The following is an 18,463-nucleotide window of genomic DNA, read 5'->3' on the forward strand; positions in this document are numbered from 1 at the left end:
ATATTTAAGCAATTGGTCAAAAGTCAAGAAAATGAATAGTTGTCCTACAAGTGCCACCATTCACCAAGTGACACTTGTCACTACATTTAAAGCATTTCTATCCTTTAAGTCTCTCTCACATCAATCACATCTCATCCTCTATGTCACGGCCCCACCTCCCCCTAAGGCGAACCAGAGGGTTCGGCGGTCCGCCTGCCCAGCTCTCGCCGGGACTCAGTCGTTCACTACAATCCTCAATTGAATTTCAAGATATATATATATCAAATATACATCAAAGGTTCCCAAACTTTACATATCAAAAGCGAAGCGTCCACACTTCCGCAGCGCCACTCTGATCCTTGATCACAATCGGTATACAGAAGGAAGTCCAAAACTAGACTATTACACATCCAATCAAGTCTAAACGTTCTTAAACGTTCAATACAATCCCAATATGAATGATTACACAAAAGGAAATCCAAGTTCAATCCATACATGAGATAATCCATGAATAAACACTACAAGCCCTTCCTTCGCCTTGAGCCCTGTGGAGGGGAATAAAACATTTTTGGGGTGAGCTAGAAGCTCAGCGAGTAACCAGTAAAATCAGTAATCAAATCGGTTTAACCATAGTTCATTTCAATGATGTTCAATTCCAATCAATTCAAATCAAATGATAAGTCCAGAAACAATTTCAATATTTACAAAACATTAAATATGGAGTATCAATAATTCAAGAAACATGTACAATGGAAAGCGATAGTAACATTCGTGCAAAGGATACATTCGTTCTCCTGTCCTTCATTTGACATTTCATTATTTTCCACCAACCTCCACCAACCTACAAAGGTAATACTCGAGTATACCAAACGTTCACCCAGGTCCCTAATCGCCCGACCGAGTCCGCTTCTGGCTCGAGACGACCGGTAACAAGGGGCAATGGCCAGTTCAGCCCAAAAGGCTTACATTCATGCGCAAGTAGCATTTAATCATTAATCATTGAAAATTTCATATTTATTTAGGTCGAGTGCGATAAAGTACACACTCGCCTAGAAAACTCGTTTTAACAATCATTGAAAGCAAAATCAATAATAACAAGACACTGATATGCAAGCATGCATGATATGTAAGAAAACAGTTCCAACATTAAATTTGGAAACAGTTCAAAAGTAAATAATGCAAGAAACGATTCATAAATACTTTTAGAAATAGTTTGAGGTCACTCACCTCCATGGCTCAGAAATCATCCATCAAATATCATTGCCTTGCTCAAATCCAAGTCTTAAATCACAAACTCAATGCAAACGAGTTCCTTCAAAGTTCGGACAGCACTTCCCCTGAATTTGTTAACTTTTCCAGCCATCATGGCTTCATTACTTCCTCAAATCAGTCCCAAAGGTACACACACAACAACAAGTTCATCCAATAGCCATTCAGCAAGCTCCAAGTAGTACTAGTACAAGTCCAGCTAGGAAAAAGTCCGGAAATTAAAGTTAAGCTCAAAACCAGAAAAATAGTTTTGACGTCATTTTGCGGTAATGGCACAAATCGCACTACGATTATCGGATTAGAGTGTAAGACCCACCATTTTGAAGCTAAGAACCAGGGCTACAACAATGTAGAAGGTAACTCAGTCCAAATCCCAGCACAACTAGGTCAAAAATGCAAAATACCAAACCAGAACCGTAATTGCAGGTTTACAAATCACACTATGCTGTAATCAGTACAACTCAGTCTATACAGGTCCAAATGCAGAAATTCCAAAGGAATACGGTAGATAAGACATCAAGCTACATTTCATCAGAAGACACCAACATCCAAATCCAAAGCAATTCCAGTCAAAACAGACGATTTCAATCACAGTTCGCACATTCTGATCAACCCAGAACAGCAACAGTAAAATCGACATATCTCACTCTACACTACTCCAAATGACCTGAAATTTTGTAGGCACCTCTAAAATGTCATTCCCTACAACTTTCATGTTTTGAGCTAAGGCCAATTCGGCCTCTATCTGGGACCAAAAATTTTGGACAGAATGAAGAACCAAGAACCCTAATTTTCCAGATTTCTTCCAAAACAGAAATTACTTGCAATCTTCCACTTTTTCCACCTTCTAGCATCATTACACATCATTTCCAATCATCATACATAACCACATAATAACAATCATATGAGAACAGAAAAATCCTAATTAAATATAAAACTTCACTAATTTCAACCAAAATCATGAAATCATCCATAAAATCACTTATTCAACCACCACCAATCACTAATTGAACATTATCAAGATCAAAGGAAAGCTTCCTTAGTCACTTACCATGCAAACCCAAGGAAAGACCCAACTTAGCACCTTTGCTTCTCAAACCACTTCACCACACACCTTAATACCACCAAGAGAAAGGTTTTTATGGAGCAAATCACGGTTTTAACGGTTGGTTTGTGAGATTGGGCAAGAAATAGAAGGAAGAAATTGGAAGCTTTTCTCTCTTTTTGTCTCCAAGAGGTTCGGCCAAGGAGCTTATGAAGAAGATGAATTTTGGGTCAAGTTTTTAATCAATTAGTAAAGGTAGTAAAATGGTCAAAGTCCACCCTTGAGTAAGAAAGTGACACTTGTCACCTTTAGGTTTAAAACTTATCTTTTTGTCTCTCCAATACAAATATCTTAACACATTGTAAAATAATATCACTTAATACAAAAGTCCAACAAGTTGTCAAAAATATAATGCATTTACCGCACTTGCGGGTCCCACGTCCAAAATACGCTTTTAATTTCTCAAAAACTAACCGATACTAGAAAAATCATTTTAAAACTCTCTTTGCTCATAAACTTTATCTGGGGAATTTTTCTAATCAAGAAAATGTAGAAAAGGCGGGCGTTTAAAAAAATAAACCCTAGAAAATTAGAAAATTTCCGGGTTCTCAAACTATTTTTTTTTTTTCGGGGCGTCACACTCTACTTATCTCTTAACACCCGATAAATTTCATTCAGTATCCGAAACTCAACCTACTTGGCCGAATTTTTTCGAACTTTTCGCACTAGTGGGTCCCACGTCCATTATATATCCGTAATTTTTCAAAAACTCTCCAATGCTTGAAAAATCATCTAAAAACTATAATTACTCATAAAATTCACCAAGAAAATTTTCCTAAGCTAGAAAATGCAGAAAACATGCCATGAAAGGGGAAAAACCCTAGGAAAATATTAGGGGAATTTACGGGTTCTCACAGCTTCCAACTAATGCCGCTATGACCCAACCAATTGAATAATCTCCTCAATTTGGTCCTTGGTAGTTTTAATTTTACAACTTCATTGCTTGTTTGTTTCAATTAATTACTATGCTTTGTTTCAATTGCACTTAAGTCATGACTTTAGGGGTTTTATGATCAAGTGAGCTTTGTTTTGCACATTTCTTTTAATTTTTCTTAATTAAAGTGGTACATTGACCTTTTTATTGTTTTGAAGCTATTTTTCCTTCATTTGATTAGCATCGCGAGGGAGGTATAACTTCTTTTATCTTTTTTGTCTCTCCTCTATGTGATCCAACGTGCTAAGTGAGAATTGCATGTCTACTTTACTTTCCTTGCCTTTCTTTAATTCCTTTCATTTATTTCATTTACTTTTGCTTTTATTAAGTTATTCTTTTATGGGGTATGTGTACACCTCTTGGCTTGTAATAGATAGGGCTTGGAGAGCATTTTTATTCACTTTTCCCCTTCCCCATTTGTTTTAGTTAGCCAATGTAATAGGTTCATTAGTGTGATTTGCATGCTTACGTGCTACGTGTTACTTGCTTTCTTAGGGTCTTGCATCTAGATACCATGCTTATGTGTTATGTGCAATATATGATTTGTGTGCTTATTTGCTTTATTAGCCTTTACATGATTTATTTGGTTTATAATGAATGTGTGACATCACCGTGGCTAGTCCAACACTGGTCATGGTCTTTCCCCTCGAGTTCTCGCAAGTCCAATGCTTGTGAGAGAATTTTAGAAAAGGGCTAGTCCAATGCTAGACCCAATAGGCAGTCCCCTCTCGTTAGTACATACTTGCATGTTTCACTGCATTTCATACATTTTTCTTAGTTTTTTTTGGCATTTGGCATGCTTCTCCAATCCTTTCCCCTTCATCTTAGGTTTTTGCATCCTCATGCTAGTTATAGGGTACATTTGCTTGAGAGTCCCCTTTCGGTAAGGGAAACGAGCGAGTGTGGCTACAAAATAGCCTTAGCACGCTAGTTCTTCCTTCTAATCAAAGGAAAAATTAAAATCGTGAAGTTAGGAGTCATTCCCGTACCCGACTTGATGCATTCCTCTAGGTTCATACACTCTCATTTTATCATATCACTTCCTCACTTTCTTTATCCATATTCTCTCACTACTTATATTTTTCTCGATCCACATGCCATGTTCACACACTTTTCATCTTTCCCTATCACTTATTTATTTTCTACCTCACAAATTGCACCCAATTGCACTTATATATTTACCACCATTATACCATATTTTTATCCACTTGCACACATACACCTTCATTTTTCTCAATTGGCACACATGCACTTTTCTTACATTTGCACACATACACTTTTCTTTCATTTGCACACTTGCACTTACATTTGTATTTTTTATTGTATTTTATTTTTGCATTCCTCTTACATTTTCACACTTGCATTCATATTTGGGTCTTCATTTGCATTACCCGTGACCTCTATGAGAGTTTTCCTTATTGGCCATCACAACTCATGTGATTGGGACCAAAAAACCTCGTACGAGACATTTTAGATTTAGGATTGCATTTTTTTCATATCCATTAGTCATATCCAACATGCAACACATACTTTGGGTAGAAAAATTGGGAAAAGAAGGGCTAAGTCACGCAACTAGCTTTGGCTAGGGTAAGGGAGTGCCTTGGGCTTTGCCTTTGCCTTCTCCCTTATCAAATGTGACCCCCGATCCCTTTCTTTGGTTACGTAGACCTAAAAGTTCTTTAAAAAGGGTTTGTTTGCTTTTCTTTCCAAAAATCATTTTTGGGTGACTTGGTACACCCTAACTCTATACCAAGTGGCGACTCCATTTTCCATTCAAAAACCCTTTTTGAACTTTGTTTGGCCAAACCGTCGTATTTCACAATCCCACGGCCTTTTATTTTCATTTTCACACACGTTCACATACATATCCCACACACTACTTTCACATCTCAAAAAGTGGGGCGCGACATCAAAGACAACCACAATTCAACAGGCCAATGACTTCAAATGGGGTTATGCAAATTCCGGCAATCTTTCATGCAAAGAAAGTCCGAAAACTTTCTTATTTTCTGCTGCAATTTTGCAGTTTATTCTCTGTATAAACCATCCGTGAACTCAAATCAAAACAAGATAAAACAAATGCCGTACCCTATCAGCTAATATGCCTCAAGACACAAACCATTCACATGCTCAACTCTAATGCAAAGCTTACTGAAGATTTAACGGAGATCCAACAGAATATATGACAACAAAAATGATAAAATGGGAGTAACGTCTAGTAACTTAAAATGAAATCATTGAAAGCCACTCTATCCTATAGCATTAGCAATTGTGCGAAAAGGAAAATAGAATCCAAGGGCAAGGCACTCCGTCGGCAAGATAAAAGCAAGGAGACAAATAAAAACTGCTATCAAATGCTAATAACAGCAGTGACCAAGACAACATAAAACACACTCCAGCAACACATGCTACAACACGAAGAGGTAAACAATCAAGTCTGACTTCATTCAAAACTCCAAGCAATATCATCCAAGAACATTAATCAATCTACACGACTTCGAATTTAAATCAGCATTTTCTTGAAGCCTCTGTAACACCAAGAGCAAATAACACCAGAAAAGCAAGAGGAAATCAATTGAGAAAATCCAAAACGAACGACGAACAGGGAGAGAATGAAAGCAGACCGTCCAACAAGCTTTAGTTTTTGTAGATGCAACCTTGTACATAAACTGGAATGAGCAAAGAGAAGACTAGAGTTACCTCAGTGCCTTATAGAGTTGGAATCGCAATGAAAATTTGCAGGAAGGTAGGCAAACTGGATATCCTTGGGCATAATAGTGACCCTCTTAGCGTGAATGGCACACAGATTTGTGTCCCCAAACAGTCCAGCAAAGTACGCCTCCGCAGCCTCCTGCAACGCTGCCATAACACTGCTTTGGAAGCAGAGATCAGTCTTGAAATCCTGAGCAATTTCCCTCACCAGCCCCTAAAATGGGAGCTTGCGGATCAACAGCTCGTACTCTTCTGTACTTCCTGATTTCTCTCAGCGCCACCGTTCTTGGACAGAAACGATGGGGTTTCTTCACTCCTCAGGTTGCCGGAGCTGATTTCCTTGCTGCCTTGGTGGCTAGCTGCTTCCTTGGGGCCTTTCCTCCGATGGACTTCCTTTTCCTTCTCTGTTTTCCTCAGCCCAAGAGTTCTTCGTCCATAGCTTTTCGTTTCTTTCTTTTCTGGTTCCTCTAATCACCACTTCCCATCTCCTTTTCTATCTTCCAGCCGACCCCCTTTCAGTTTATCTCTCCTACATTTTTCCTTGCTCCTCTAGATTTTTCAGCCGTCATTCGATTGTTCTTTACCTCTCCAGCTCACGAAACCCCTTCCTTTTCCCTTTAACTCTAGCTCTTTCTAGTTTTCTCTCTCCAGTTTCTTTCCAATTTTTCTCTTCTCAAACCCCCATTGATCCCCCAGCTCCTTCTCGCTCTCCCTTTTTCCCAGCCAACCTCTACTCTCCTTTTGTCCAGCCGACCCCAGATTCTTTTCCATCCGCCGCCTCCCTTTTCTCCTTTCTTTTGTTTTTTCTTTTTTTCCTTTTTTTCTTAGGCCTCCAAGTGTCTACCATTTAACCCTTTAGGTGCCTTGTTGTCTAATATCCAAAGGGACACTTGTCCCTATTGCATATTCTCCATTTGTCTAGCATGCAAACTTCCACCTATTTCACACATTATTTTGTATTTTTGTATTTTTCATTTTTCCCTTTTTTTGTTGAAATTTAGTATGAAGACAAAAATAAATAGATAATAAAATAAAATGAACTAGAACAAAATAAAATAAAATAAAAACCCTAGAATTGAAACAAATAAAGCAAAATTAAATTAATTAGACCAATAAAATTAAAAAATCAAAAATTTGGTGTCTACAAGCACTTTGACAGTTTATTAGATAAACAAACCCAATTACTCACCCAAAATTGCTAGCACGTAAATCAAGGCAATTTATACGGGTCCACCGACTCCGTCCGGGTTGTCACTACTTGTGATAGAAGATTATACTCAACTATCAGTCAAACAACCATCACAATGGAAATAAAAACTAAAACGGCCAAAGTGGCAAAAACGGCAAAGAAATGCATGCGTGTGTGCGCGGAAATGAAAACGGTAAGAAAATGGGTTGCACGGTTCGGACCATAACTAGAGTTGTGGTTATCAGATCAAGGTGTACTAGGTAGTGTTTCACAGCTAAGACAAAGGGTTACAACTTTCATGAACACAAGTCAACCCAGTTCACAGTTCATCCAAGTCGAATTTACAAATTATAGAACCAGAATTTCATTATCGGTCTGGTTGCCTGCATTGGATTCAAATGGCATTAACTCAAGATACAAAAGTCCAATTGAGGTGCTTTAATATGCTTGGGAAAGCTGAAACATAGAACTAAAATTTTCGTGTTTTGACCAAAGGCTGATTTGATACGGATCAAAGTGAAAAACAGAGCCAAAGTTACAGGTTTGACGTCTCTTAGTGTTTCGATCACCACTGAAGCTACGCTTATCGGATTGGGGTACACTTTATACTGTTTTGAAGTTAAAATAGATAACTACATTTCCTATGAAGACATCAACCCCCAAATCATGCATTTTCAAGGTCAAAATGTGAAATCTCAAAGAAAATAGAAAACTGTCCGCGAAACAGTGCATTTTGCAGTCAGGGGTATTTTAGTCATTTTACAGAAAGATATATAACTCCATTTTCTACAACTTTCATGTTTTGCCCTAAGCCTGATTCAGCCTCTATCATACTCGAATATACAGGTCAGAAACAGGACAGATTGGCCTACAATTTCTAGAATTTGATGATTCAATACTTGAAAATCAGATTTATGTCTTGAATCACTACCCCAAGTCCCTATCCAAGCCCATCAACATCATATACTAGATAAAAATAATAATCACAACTGCAAATATCAAACCCTAGCCAAACATTTCAACATATCATTCAAAACTAACTAATTAACCATCATAAGCCAAGAATATGAATTTCTATCCAAACTTAAACAAGATTAAGGAAGAGAAAAAGGAAAGACAGCCATGATACCTTCCAAAAAGCGCTTGTAGGTGAGAACCACACCCTTTTCTTCCATAACTTTTACCACCCAAAGCTTCCTAAGTACTAAAATGAAAGTTTAATCGGTTTGAATTGGGCGATTTCTCTCAAATGAAGATGACTCAAGGTGAAAGTTGGAGTTTCTCACTTGATTTTTCTCTCCCTTAAGCTTGGCCAGAAAATGCAGAAATGAGGAGGAAAGGAAGTGAATTTGATGATAAAAATGAAGGAAATTGGTTGGTAAAACAAACCTTGGATGGTTGCCGAGTGTCGCCTCAAGATCAAAACTCAAATTTTTCTTTTTTTCCACTCTTTCTTGGTCAACAATTTCGGCCCTCTCTTGGCTGATTAAGGGATGACATTTATGCAATAATAACAAGAGGATTAAGGTAATAAGGTGGTGTTCAAGTGGTGTACTTAATTGGTAGCGAACGGTGCACTTCGGTTTGGGCCGTTTTTCCTTATTTCGCACTTACTAGGGTTTTAATTTATGATTCACTCACTTATTATTATCACTTCTAATAACACATTTTTTCTTATATAAAACTCACTCTTAACCACCAAATCTAGCACGCACACCTCACCAAGTGATCATACGACCAAAATACGTAAAAACCCAAATTTACCCGAACTATAAAACTAAGGTTAAAACTCTTAAATCTCTTATTCATTACAACTATTGAGGGAGTAAATGAGTAGTAAAACTATCATAAAATAAAAGAGAATTTTAAGAAAAATATGAGAGATTTTACAAGTTCTCACACTAGTGGTGCGTCCGGTACCAGCAGGGGCACCTCTCAATCATACCATGACGAAATGTAGGATGTTTTGGTTGTAGAATGTGATGATACTGTGAATGAGATGGACTAAGATTGCAATTTAGACTAAAATGAATGGTTGAATCTTCTAAAATGGATGAATTTAAAGTAACTAGGGTTTCTGATGAGATTTGGAATCGATGGAATGGTTGACAGTTAGAAGGGATTGTGAATGCCAATTAGTTCACAAAGGAGTTGTGAGATGATTTGCGAAATCAATTTATAGACATTTGTCTTGAAAGGGCACGAATTTGAATTTTTTGCAGTTACAGAGGAAGAAAGGGGTGCGTCCGAACTGATGGTGTGTTCGGAAGCAAATGACAGAAAAACTTCTTTATAACAGCCTCTTTTTGAGTGTCGGATGGCCGAATGGAGAGAACCATTCGATACAAAATTTTTCTAGAAAATAACTTAGAATACTATCAGACGTCCGTTCATCTGGTATCAGACGTCTGATAAAGCTTGACCAGAGAATTTTTAGAGATTCTTTTCCAAAATGCCCAACTTTGTTCTCAAAAATATAAACTAATCCAGAGGTAAGCAATTTGATCTTTTGAACAAACATATTGTACACAAATTTCACCCTTTTGGACAAAATCACGAATGAAATGATACTTTATGTCTACATGCTTTGTCCTAGAATGTTGAATGAGATTTTTCGTCAAATTTATGGCACTTGTATTATCACAATACATAGACACACAGTCATGCATTAATCCAAAATCATTCAAGGTACTTTTCATCCACAACAATTGAGTACAACATGCACCGTCAGCAATATATTCCGCTTCGGCCATCGACAAGGAGATAGCATTTTGTTTTTTACTAAACCATGACACTAAGCAATTGCCAAGAAAGTGACATGTACCACTAGTGTTTTTTCTATCTATCCTACATCCACCAAAATCAGCATCCGAAAAATTACATAAGCCAAATTCATGATATTTTGGATACCAAAGACCATAGTTCAAGGTTCCTTTCAAATATCTAAAGATTCTTGTCGTGCCCCATTTTTGAAAAAAAATCAAATTTTTTATAAAAATAAATTTTTGGTTAATTTTGATTGGAAAATGAGTTTTTTTAGTTGTAGGGAATGAAATAAAGAAATGGGCCTAAATGGGACTTAAAGTGCGACGATTTTTGGTCCAAAATATAGTTTAAAAAAGGTTTTTAATAATAAAAATTAGGAGTCACCACTTGGTATTGAGTTAAGGTGTACCAAGTCACCTAAAATCAATTTTGAATGAAAAAGTAGAAAAAACCCTTTTTAAACGACTCAAAATCTTTGAAAATCAGATAGAAGTGTTCAGGAGTCATCCTTTCAACCTAGCCAAGGCTAGTTGCGTGATTTAGTCAAAGGTTTACTTATTTTAATCTTAGAATTTATCACATTTGGACGTACTATGCGAATGCAAATCCTAGACCTAATGTATCAGGATCAACATGTCCCTTCGAATTTTAGTTGGTGCAAATCGCATTAATTACGACGCCCAAAAGTAATTATTTGAAGATGTCACGAATGTGCAAAATATTAGACTCGAAGAAAAGAAAAGAAAAGAATAATTATGCAAATATACATGACCTAGAGGAATGCATCATAACGGGTGTGGGGGGCTAATACTCGTGACTTCAATGTTCCCTTTAATAGAGGGAATACGAGCGTGCTAAGGTTAGAAAGCCAAATTCGTCCATATTCCATATTCGAGGGGTAATTTCCCTAATCAAATCAAGCGAATGTACTAACCTATCTCTAATTTTTCTTATATGAAATGCAAGTCTAATGTCATGTCTCACACATAGGTTTATATAGAGGGAAATATGAGATAAGGGATATATATAGGGGAAATATGGGATAAGGGATGTGCATACAAGGAAAATGTCATGCAAACATGATAAAAGACCCTAGAAAGTAGAAAAATACGCATGAAAATGTAGTGTAATCACACAAACGTGATCTAACATGTGGATAGTCCCTAAGAGTCCAGAGTTGGACTAACCCATGTCTCTATTTTCTCACTAGCGTTGGACTAGTGATAAATTGGAAAGAGGAACCACAACTAGCGTTGGACTAGTGCGGAATCGAGAAAGGGGCCACAACTAGCGTTGGACTAGTGTGGTGACGTCACACATTGATTATAACTAAATTAGTCATGTAAACATAATAAAGCAAGTAAACACATAAGATCACATAAATATATAACACATAAGCATGATATCTAGATGCAAGGCCCTAAGAAAGCGAGTAACACATAACACACAAGCATGCAAAACATACCAAACAAATAAAGCTAATAAAGCCCTATCTATTACACTTGGGGGGCCCTAACTACAATCTGGAAAGAGGGAAGGAATGAAATAAATAAAATAATAACCTAACTATTACAAGTTGGCATTTAATTGCCTCTCAAATAATCAAAGATTAAATGAAAATAAATATACTAAATTAAAACGAATAATGTGATGAAATAAAAATATTCAAAAAGCATGCAATATCACGCATAAAAATCACATAGGAGCACATAGGGTCAAAATAAAGGAGTAGAGTGTACCTCCCTCGGATTGGTAACCTAGTGAAACGAAATTACTTATTTACCCTCCAAAACAATAAAATGGTCAAGGCATCACTTTAATTAACAAATAATCACAAAAAAATGGAAATAAACACAAAATTGAATCAATCGAAGCATTCTCATAAAAGTAAACAACCCATATTTGACAAACTAAAACAAACAAGGACCCAATCGAAAGAATTAAAGAATTTTAAGGAATCAAATCATTATTATTACAAATATTAGGGGTCTAAATTAAAACAAATAAAAATGAATGGTTTAAGATGAAACCTATCGAAGCCAAATGCTAAAATTCACGAAAAAATGAATGTAAAAAACCATTTGTTACAATTAAACAACAAAATACCCAAAATTTCACTAAAAATCTGAATTAAAATCATAAATTTCTCAAAACTATTAAACCTCAAAATTTCATCCCAAAAACTCATGAATATTCTGTCCAAAAATCAAATTAAGCATGCCAAAGAAAAAACAACATGTTAAGGGGACAAAATTGATTAAGTTATCCAATTAATTGGGCCATAGTAGCATTATGGGGAACTTGAGGGGACAAAATGCATTTTTTTAAAGTTTTGCATGCAAAAGCTTCCAAGAAACTCTCGGCAATGCAACTGAAGCTTTCTGCAACTCTTTGGTTTTCTCATTGAAGCAAAGAAGAACGACACTAAACGAATCTAGACTCACAAATCAAAGACAAACAACATCATTTTCATCAAAACAAATTCAGCTTGACTTAGATTAAGCTCCAACGGTTTGAGTTAGTAGGACCTGAGAGCATAACAGAACCCCAGTTTTCTTCCAAATTTTCTGGTTAAAACTTTTGCTAGCAAAAAATATTTCAACATTACAAGCTTGCTCATTACCAAACACTAATCGAACAAGAATGCACATACAGAACAAAAATCGACTGATCAAGTTCACAAACTTCAGTTGAAACAACTGAAGTTTTCCAGAATGCACATCAATACTACGACAACAAACTTACATATTGCAACTAGTTGTTATACCGCACATTGCTACTTTAAAGTGCAGCAAATGTATACAATGGCATCACCATCAAACAGCAAACAGACCCAACAGGAAAAAAAACCTGCCAAACTAGAACTTCAGCCACTCAAAGCTCTAGTTTCATCGATATCACTACAACAAGCCGAAAGCATCGAACTGGTTGCAGCCGAGCAGATTCTCATGCACAAATCTCAGCCAAACGCAATTAGAACCCAAACAACAGGATTACCAAATACTCTTTTACTTTTTAACATATAACCCTTGAATTTAAACATCAGACAATCAGACAAAAGATCACGCGAAAACCTGGAAAATTTCTGTGATTTTTCCTGGGTTTTATTATCAAGTCACAGGTCATACGAACCAGGCTCTGTGACGCCCCCACTTCTCCCTAAGGCATACCAAAGGGTATCTCCGGGACGCCTGCCCAGCTCTCGCCAGGACTCAAGACAAATCGATTCAAGCTTAACAATACATAACCATTAATACAAGTCGCTTCCATAACCAAATATCCAAATTTTACACCACAAGTTCGAAGTACATCAATTTCTCAAATCTTACATCAGGTTCTCAAAAGATACATCAAGTCTCAAAATACAATCATTAAAAGTCAACTAAATATTTACAACCAAGATTTCCAATCAAAACATAACCTAGTCGGCTTTTCATAATCTTCCAATCCACCTGTTAAGGAAAACAAATCTACGGGGTGAGCGATTGCTCGTGAGGCTAAGAACACACATGCAAGTACATTGTCCAAGTAACAATCCCAATTAACAAGTAAAACAATAATATTCAAGTAAATGACAATTCGAGCAAGAAAAGTAAACAGAAACAATTCAAGGATATAGGAGCTCTCAGGAGCTATTTTCCGCTTGCATGATCAAGAACCTCCACGAATTGACACTCCGTCAATCGGGTAGGTTATAGTCTGTAGAACTTCACTTAACTTGTCCCTGTTCACCGTTACATACCCCTGTATCGGGCACGCCTGTCGTTTGTTTGAGGCGATACTGCTCGAGTATGCCAAGCAAGACCTCTCAATAGGTCAAGCTTATGTTTTCTCATGGTTCACCAAGGAGCCCGACCAAGCCCGTGCTGGCTCGAGTCTAAGGTTAGCCAGTGAGAATTAGGCATCTCCCACGATTTCAATTAAGAGTCGAGGAGATTCACTCCAATCGACTTATGCAGCCATAGCATAAAATCACTTAAACATTTCACTTAATTCACTTAACAAGTCACTTCAAGCAATTCAAGCATTTCATGTCAAGTAATTCAAGTACACTTCACTTAAATGAGAACGAGTGCGATAAAGTACACACTCGACTCAGCATTTTCAAAATATTCGATTACCAATAACAATTAACACGTATCACGTTTTTCACATACTTGATACTCACCAAGTAAAATAAGGAAGCAAGCACAATCGTGTATCTAGGCGTCTCCTGTGAGATCCTCTTGAAGGTCTCCTTGAGTGCCCGAGTAAACAATAGGTATCTATTACACACTATCAATTAGAACCCCCAATTATCAAGAAAGATTGCACTCACGTACAATCCAAGAAGATATCATGAAAATGAGTCTTAATTACTCATAAATCGAGGCTCGAAAATGGGGTTTTAATAATACAAGGAAATCTGATTTTCATCTTTGAAATCAAGTGTAAAACGATCAAGCGATATCGAAGGAAAAATGGAGAGTTCTAAAACTCAATTAGAGTTACAATCATAGTTTAAAACACAACAAATAGAACAAGAATTGGAGTTTTGAGCGCTAAGATATAGTAGCTCAAAGTTGTTGGAAATTTCTCTCTGAACAACTTTTGGCTTGTTTATATTCTTACTTTTACTCATGTATCTATGAAATTTTAACCTTTGCATTTACATTTCGACTCTAGATTTGTTAATAACCGATGGAGGGTAGCCAGAGTGGATGGGGATGAGGCCGTGGGCATGGACCCAAGCAATCCCAAGAACAAGGGGGTGATCGAAAACCTGTAGGTAATCAAAATCAGGGACTAGGGGCTGAAGTAGGAGACCAAGTGGCTACAACCATTAATCGTATGACTGACTTGTTGGCTCAGTTGGTGGATCGTCAGGGTCAAAATCCTCTTAATCAACCTATAAACCCTAGAAATCCTGCAGAAGGGGAAGATAGAGCCTTAGAGAATGATTTCAACAATTTTCTTCTCCTAAATTCTTGGGTGGACTCGATCTTGAAGCTGCAGAAAATTGGCTTGTTATGATGATCGATTCACGATTTTAAACTGTTCGGAAGAGAGGCAAGTAAACTTTGCCACATTTCAGTTTGAGGGAGCTGCTCGAGCTTGGTGGAATGTTATACGAGTTAGGTGGGAAAGGGAACAAACTCCTAGGACTTGGGTAAACTTTACTCGGGAATTTAATGAAAAATTTCTCCCACCCTTGATCCAGGAGAAAAGAGAGGATGAGTTTATAAAGCTCTGTCACGCCCCATTTTTTGAAAAATGAATAAACGAGTTTAGAAAAATGGCTTTTGATTCAATTTTTGGTTGGAAAATGAATTTTTGATTTAAAAAGAAAATGAAAAACATGGGTCTAAATGGGACATGAAAATGCGACGATTTGACCCAAAATATAGTTTAAAAAAGGTTTATTGAATGAAAAATGGAGTCGCCACTTAGTATAGAGTTAAGGTGTACCAAGTCACCTAAAATGAAATTTTAAAGAAAAATGGAAAAACCCTTTTTAAACGACTCCAAATCTACGTAAATCAAAGAAAAAAGGTTCGGGAGTCACATTTGAAGAAAGGGAAGGCAAGGATAAAAATCCGAGACACCCTTTCAACCTAGCCAAGGCTTTTTGTGTGATTTAGTTAAGGATTTTCTTATTTTAACCAAAAGATTTATCACATTTGGACGTACTATATGAATGCAACCCTAGACCTAGGAGGGTATCGGGAGGTCAAAATTTCTCTTCAAAGCTCAATTGATGCCAATCACATTAATTGTGATGCCTAATGCAGATTCTCTAGAGAGGTCACGAATAATGCAGAAAATATGAGACTCTAGGAAAAGAAAAGAAATAAAAATAATTATACAAATATACATGTCTTAAAGGAGTGCATCATGTCGGGCACGGGGGACTAATGTTCGTGACTCAATTTTCCCTTTAATAGAGGGAATACGAGCGTGCTAAGGCTAAAAAAGCCAAACTCGTCCATATCCCATACTCAAGGGGTTTTCCCTAATCTAATAAAGCAAATGCACTACCCTAATCCTATTTCTAAAATGAAATGCAATTCTAATGTTATGTATCATACATAGGGGTATATATATAGGGAAATTAGGGATAAGGGCTATACATATAAGGGGAATGTCATGTAAAAATGATAAAAGCCCTAAAAAGTGAAAAATATGCATGAGATAAAGTGATTTTATCATAGAAACATGATCTAACGCGCGAAGGGCTCCTAAGGGTCTAGCGTTGGACTAGCCCATATTTCTACTTTCTCACTAGCGTTGGACTAGTGTCGTGACGGGAAAGGAATCACAGCTAGCATTGGACTAGTGTGATAACATGCATTTATTACAGTCTAAGAAATCAGACAAAGCATAGTAAAGCAAATAAACACATAAATCACATAAGACACATAGCACATAGGCATGATATCTAGATGCACGTCCTAAGAAAGCGGTAACACATAGCACATAGGCATGCAAATCACACAGGGCAAATAAAGCAAAGAAAGCCCTATCTATTACATTAGGGAGGCCCTACTACAATATAAGGGGGAAAAGGAATAAAATAATTAATAACCTAGCTATTACAACCTTGGCATTGAATTGCCTTTCAAATAATCAAATCGAACTAAAATAAATATACAAAGCAAATAAATAAATAAATGAAATGAATAAAAAACATTCAAGAAGCGTACAATCAAACATGTAAAGTCACATAGGGCACGTAGAGTCAAATAAAATAAGAAATAAGGGATTAGGGTGTACCTCCCTTGAACTGGGGTCCTAATGAAATGGAATTACTCTCTTATTTACCCTCCAAAAACAAAGAAAGGGTCAAGGCACTACTTTAATTAACAAATAATAATGAAATTGAATCAATTAAATCATGTAAACAACTTATATTAAAAAAAATTAAAACAAGCAAGGACTTAATTACATAATTAATAAAATTTTAGGGATCAAATTATAATTATCACAAAGATTCGGGGGTCACAATTAAAGAAAAATAAAATTTAGGGACCTATTTACAAATAAAAATAAGGACCCAATTGAAAGAAATTAAAAGTTTTTAGGGCCATAGTAGGATAAAGGAAAGCTTAGGGGGTTAAGAGACAAATTTGAAAATTCTTTCATGCAATCTTCATGCAAAGTGACGTGAAAAAAAAAAGGGTAAAAAATAAAAAAGCCCCCTGTGGTAAGTCTAATACACAGAAAAGCCCCCCTATGGTTTCAAATTATACAACACGATACTTCATGCTTTGAACTAAATTGTAAAGGTGACGGAATCCGTTAAATTTAACGGAAATGACTTATTGGAACCTAAAAAAAAAATTTTATACTTAATTTTTATCAAATATACCTATTCTACCCCTTAACCCTCAATTCTCTCTATTTAGAGAATAAAACAAATGATTTTTTTGAGCTGTCTTTTGCTTAATTATATCAGGGTATTTTGGTCATTTTGTCCATTTCCGTTAACTTTAACGGATTCCGTCACCTTTACAATTTAGTTCAAAGTATGAGAAATCGTGTTGTATATTTTGAAACCATGGAGGGCTTTTCTGTGTATTAGGTTTACCACAGGGGGCTTTTTTGTTTTTTACCCAAAAAAAATGCTCTGCAACAAAGCATTTCTGATGAAAGCTTTCTGCAACAAAAGAAATGCAACCGCTACTTTCAATTCACAAGCGGATTCTATGCAGCTTTGATTAAAACCATTTCATTTATCCAAACTTTGAACTAAGCAGCAAAGCAAATAACCTCCACAATCCAAACAAGCAAAAAAACTTAGAAATATATCATGCAAAAATCTGGAAGAAAATCATGCAAAATGGTTCGGCAGCAAGCTTGCGGCACAACGAAGACTTAGACAACAAAAGAACGTGCCTAAATCTGGAAAATATGAGATTTTGTTGATTCTACATGGTAAAGCAAAGCTCACGAATTTGTTAATCCAAAGCTAGTAGAAGTCTCAATCCATTCAGTCAACATAATCTGGACAGGATTCTTAATGTGCCAAAAGGAGAAAACCAGAATCATTGAGCTAACTTTGCTTCATCTAATGTAATTTTCCGTTTATTCAAAAGCATCTGACAATTTCGACCAAACAACTGGAAACCAAGTGTCACAAAACTTTCTTTAAACAACATAAATAGAGCATCAATACACGAACTGAGCTATCAGTTAACATTGCAGTTCCTTTTTTTATCAGCAGCACCAGAAATTTGGTTTCAATTCCAATCATCCTCAACAATCATGGAAGCTCACAAAACTCCCTCTTATGACATCAATTCGAATTTATGCGAAGGGAAACATAAAGGGAACGAAAACAGAGAGGGTGCAAAACATCAATACATCAAAATCCCTCAACCACAAGGGAACGAACCGACTGGCTTATCTGGTTTCCTCATACGCAAATGCAATCAACCATTTTCGAGTATAACTTCCACTCGGACATTTTAACAAACAGAATGGGCACGAAACATTCCAACAAATCTCTGCTCAAATTACGTTACAACTG

The sequence above is a fragment of the Coffea eugenioides genome, unplaced genomic scaffold (assembly GCF_003713205.1).
Source record: "Coffea eugenioides isolate CCC68of unplaced genomic scaffold, Ceug_1.0 ScVebR1_531;HRSCAF=1224, whole genome shotgun sequence".
Classification (NCBI taxonomy): domain Eukaryota; kingdom Viridiplantae; phylum Streptophyta; class Magnoliopsida; order Gentianales; family Rubiaceae; genus Coffea; species Coffea eugenioides.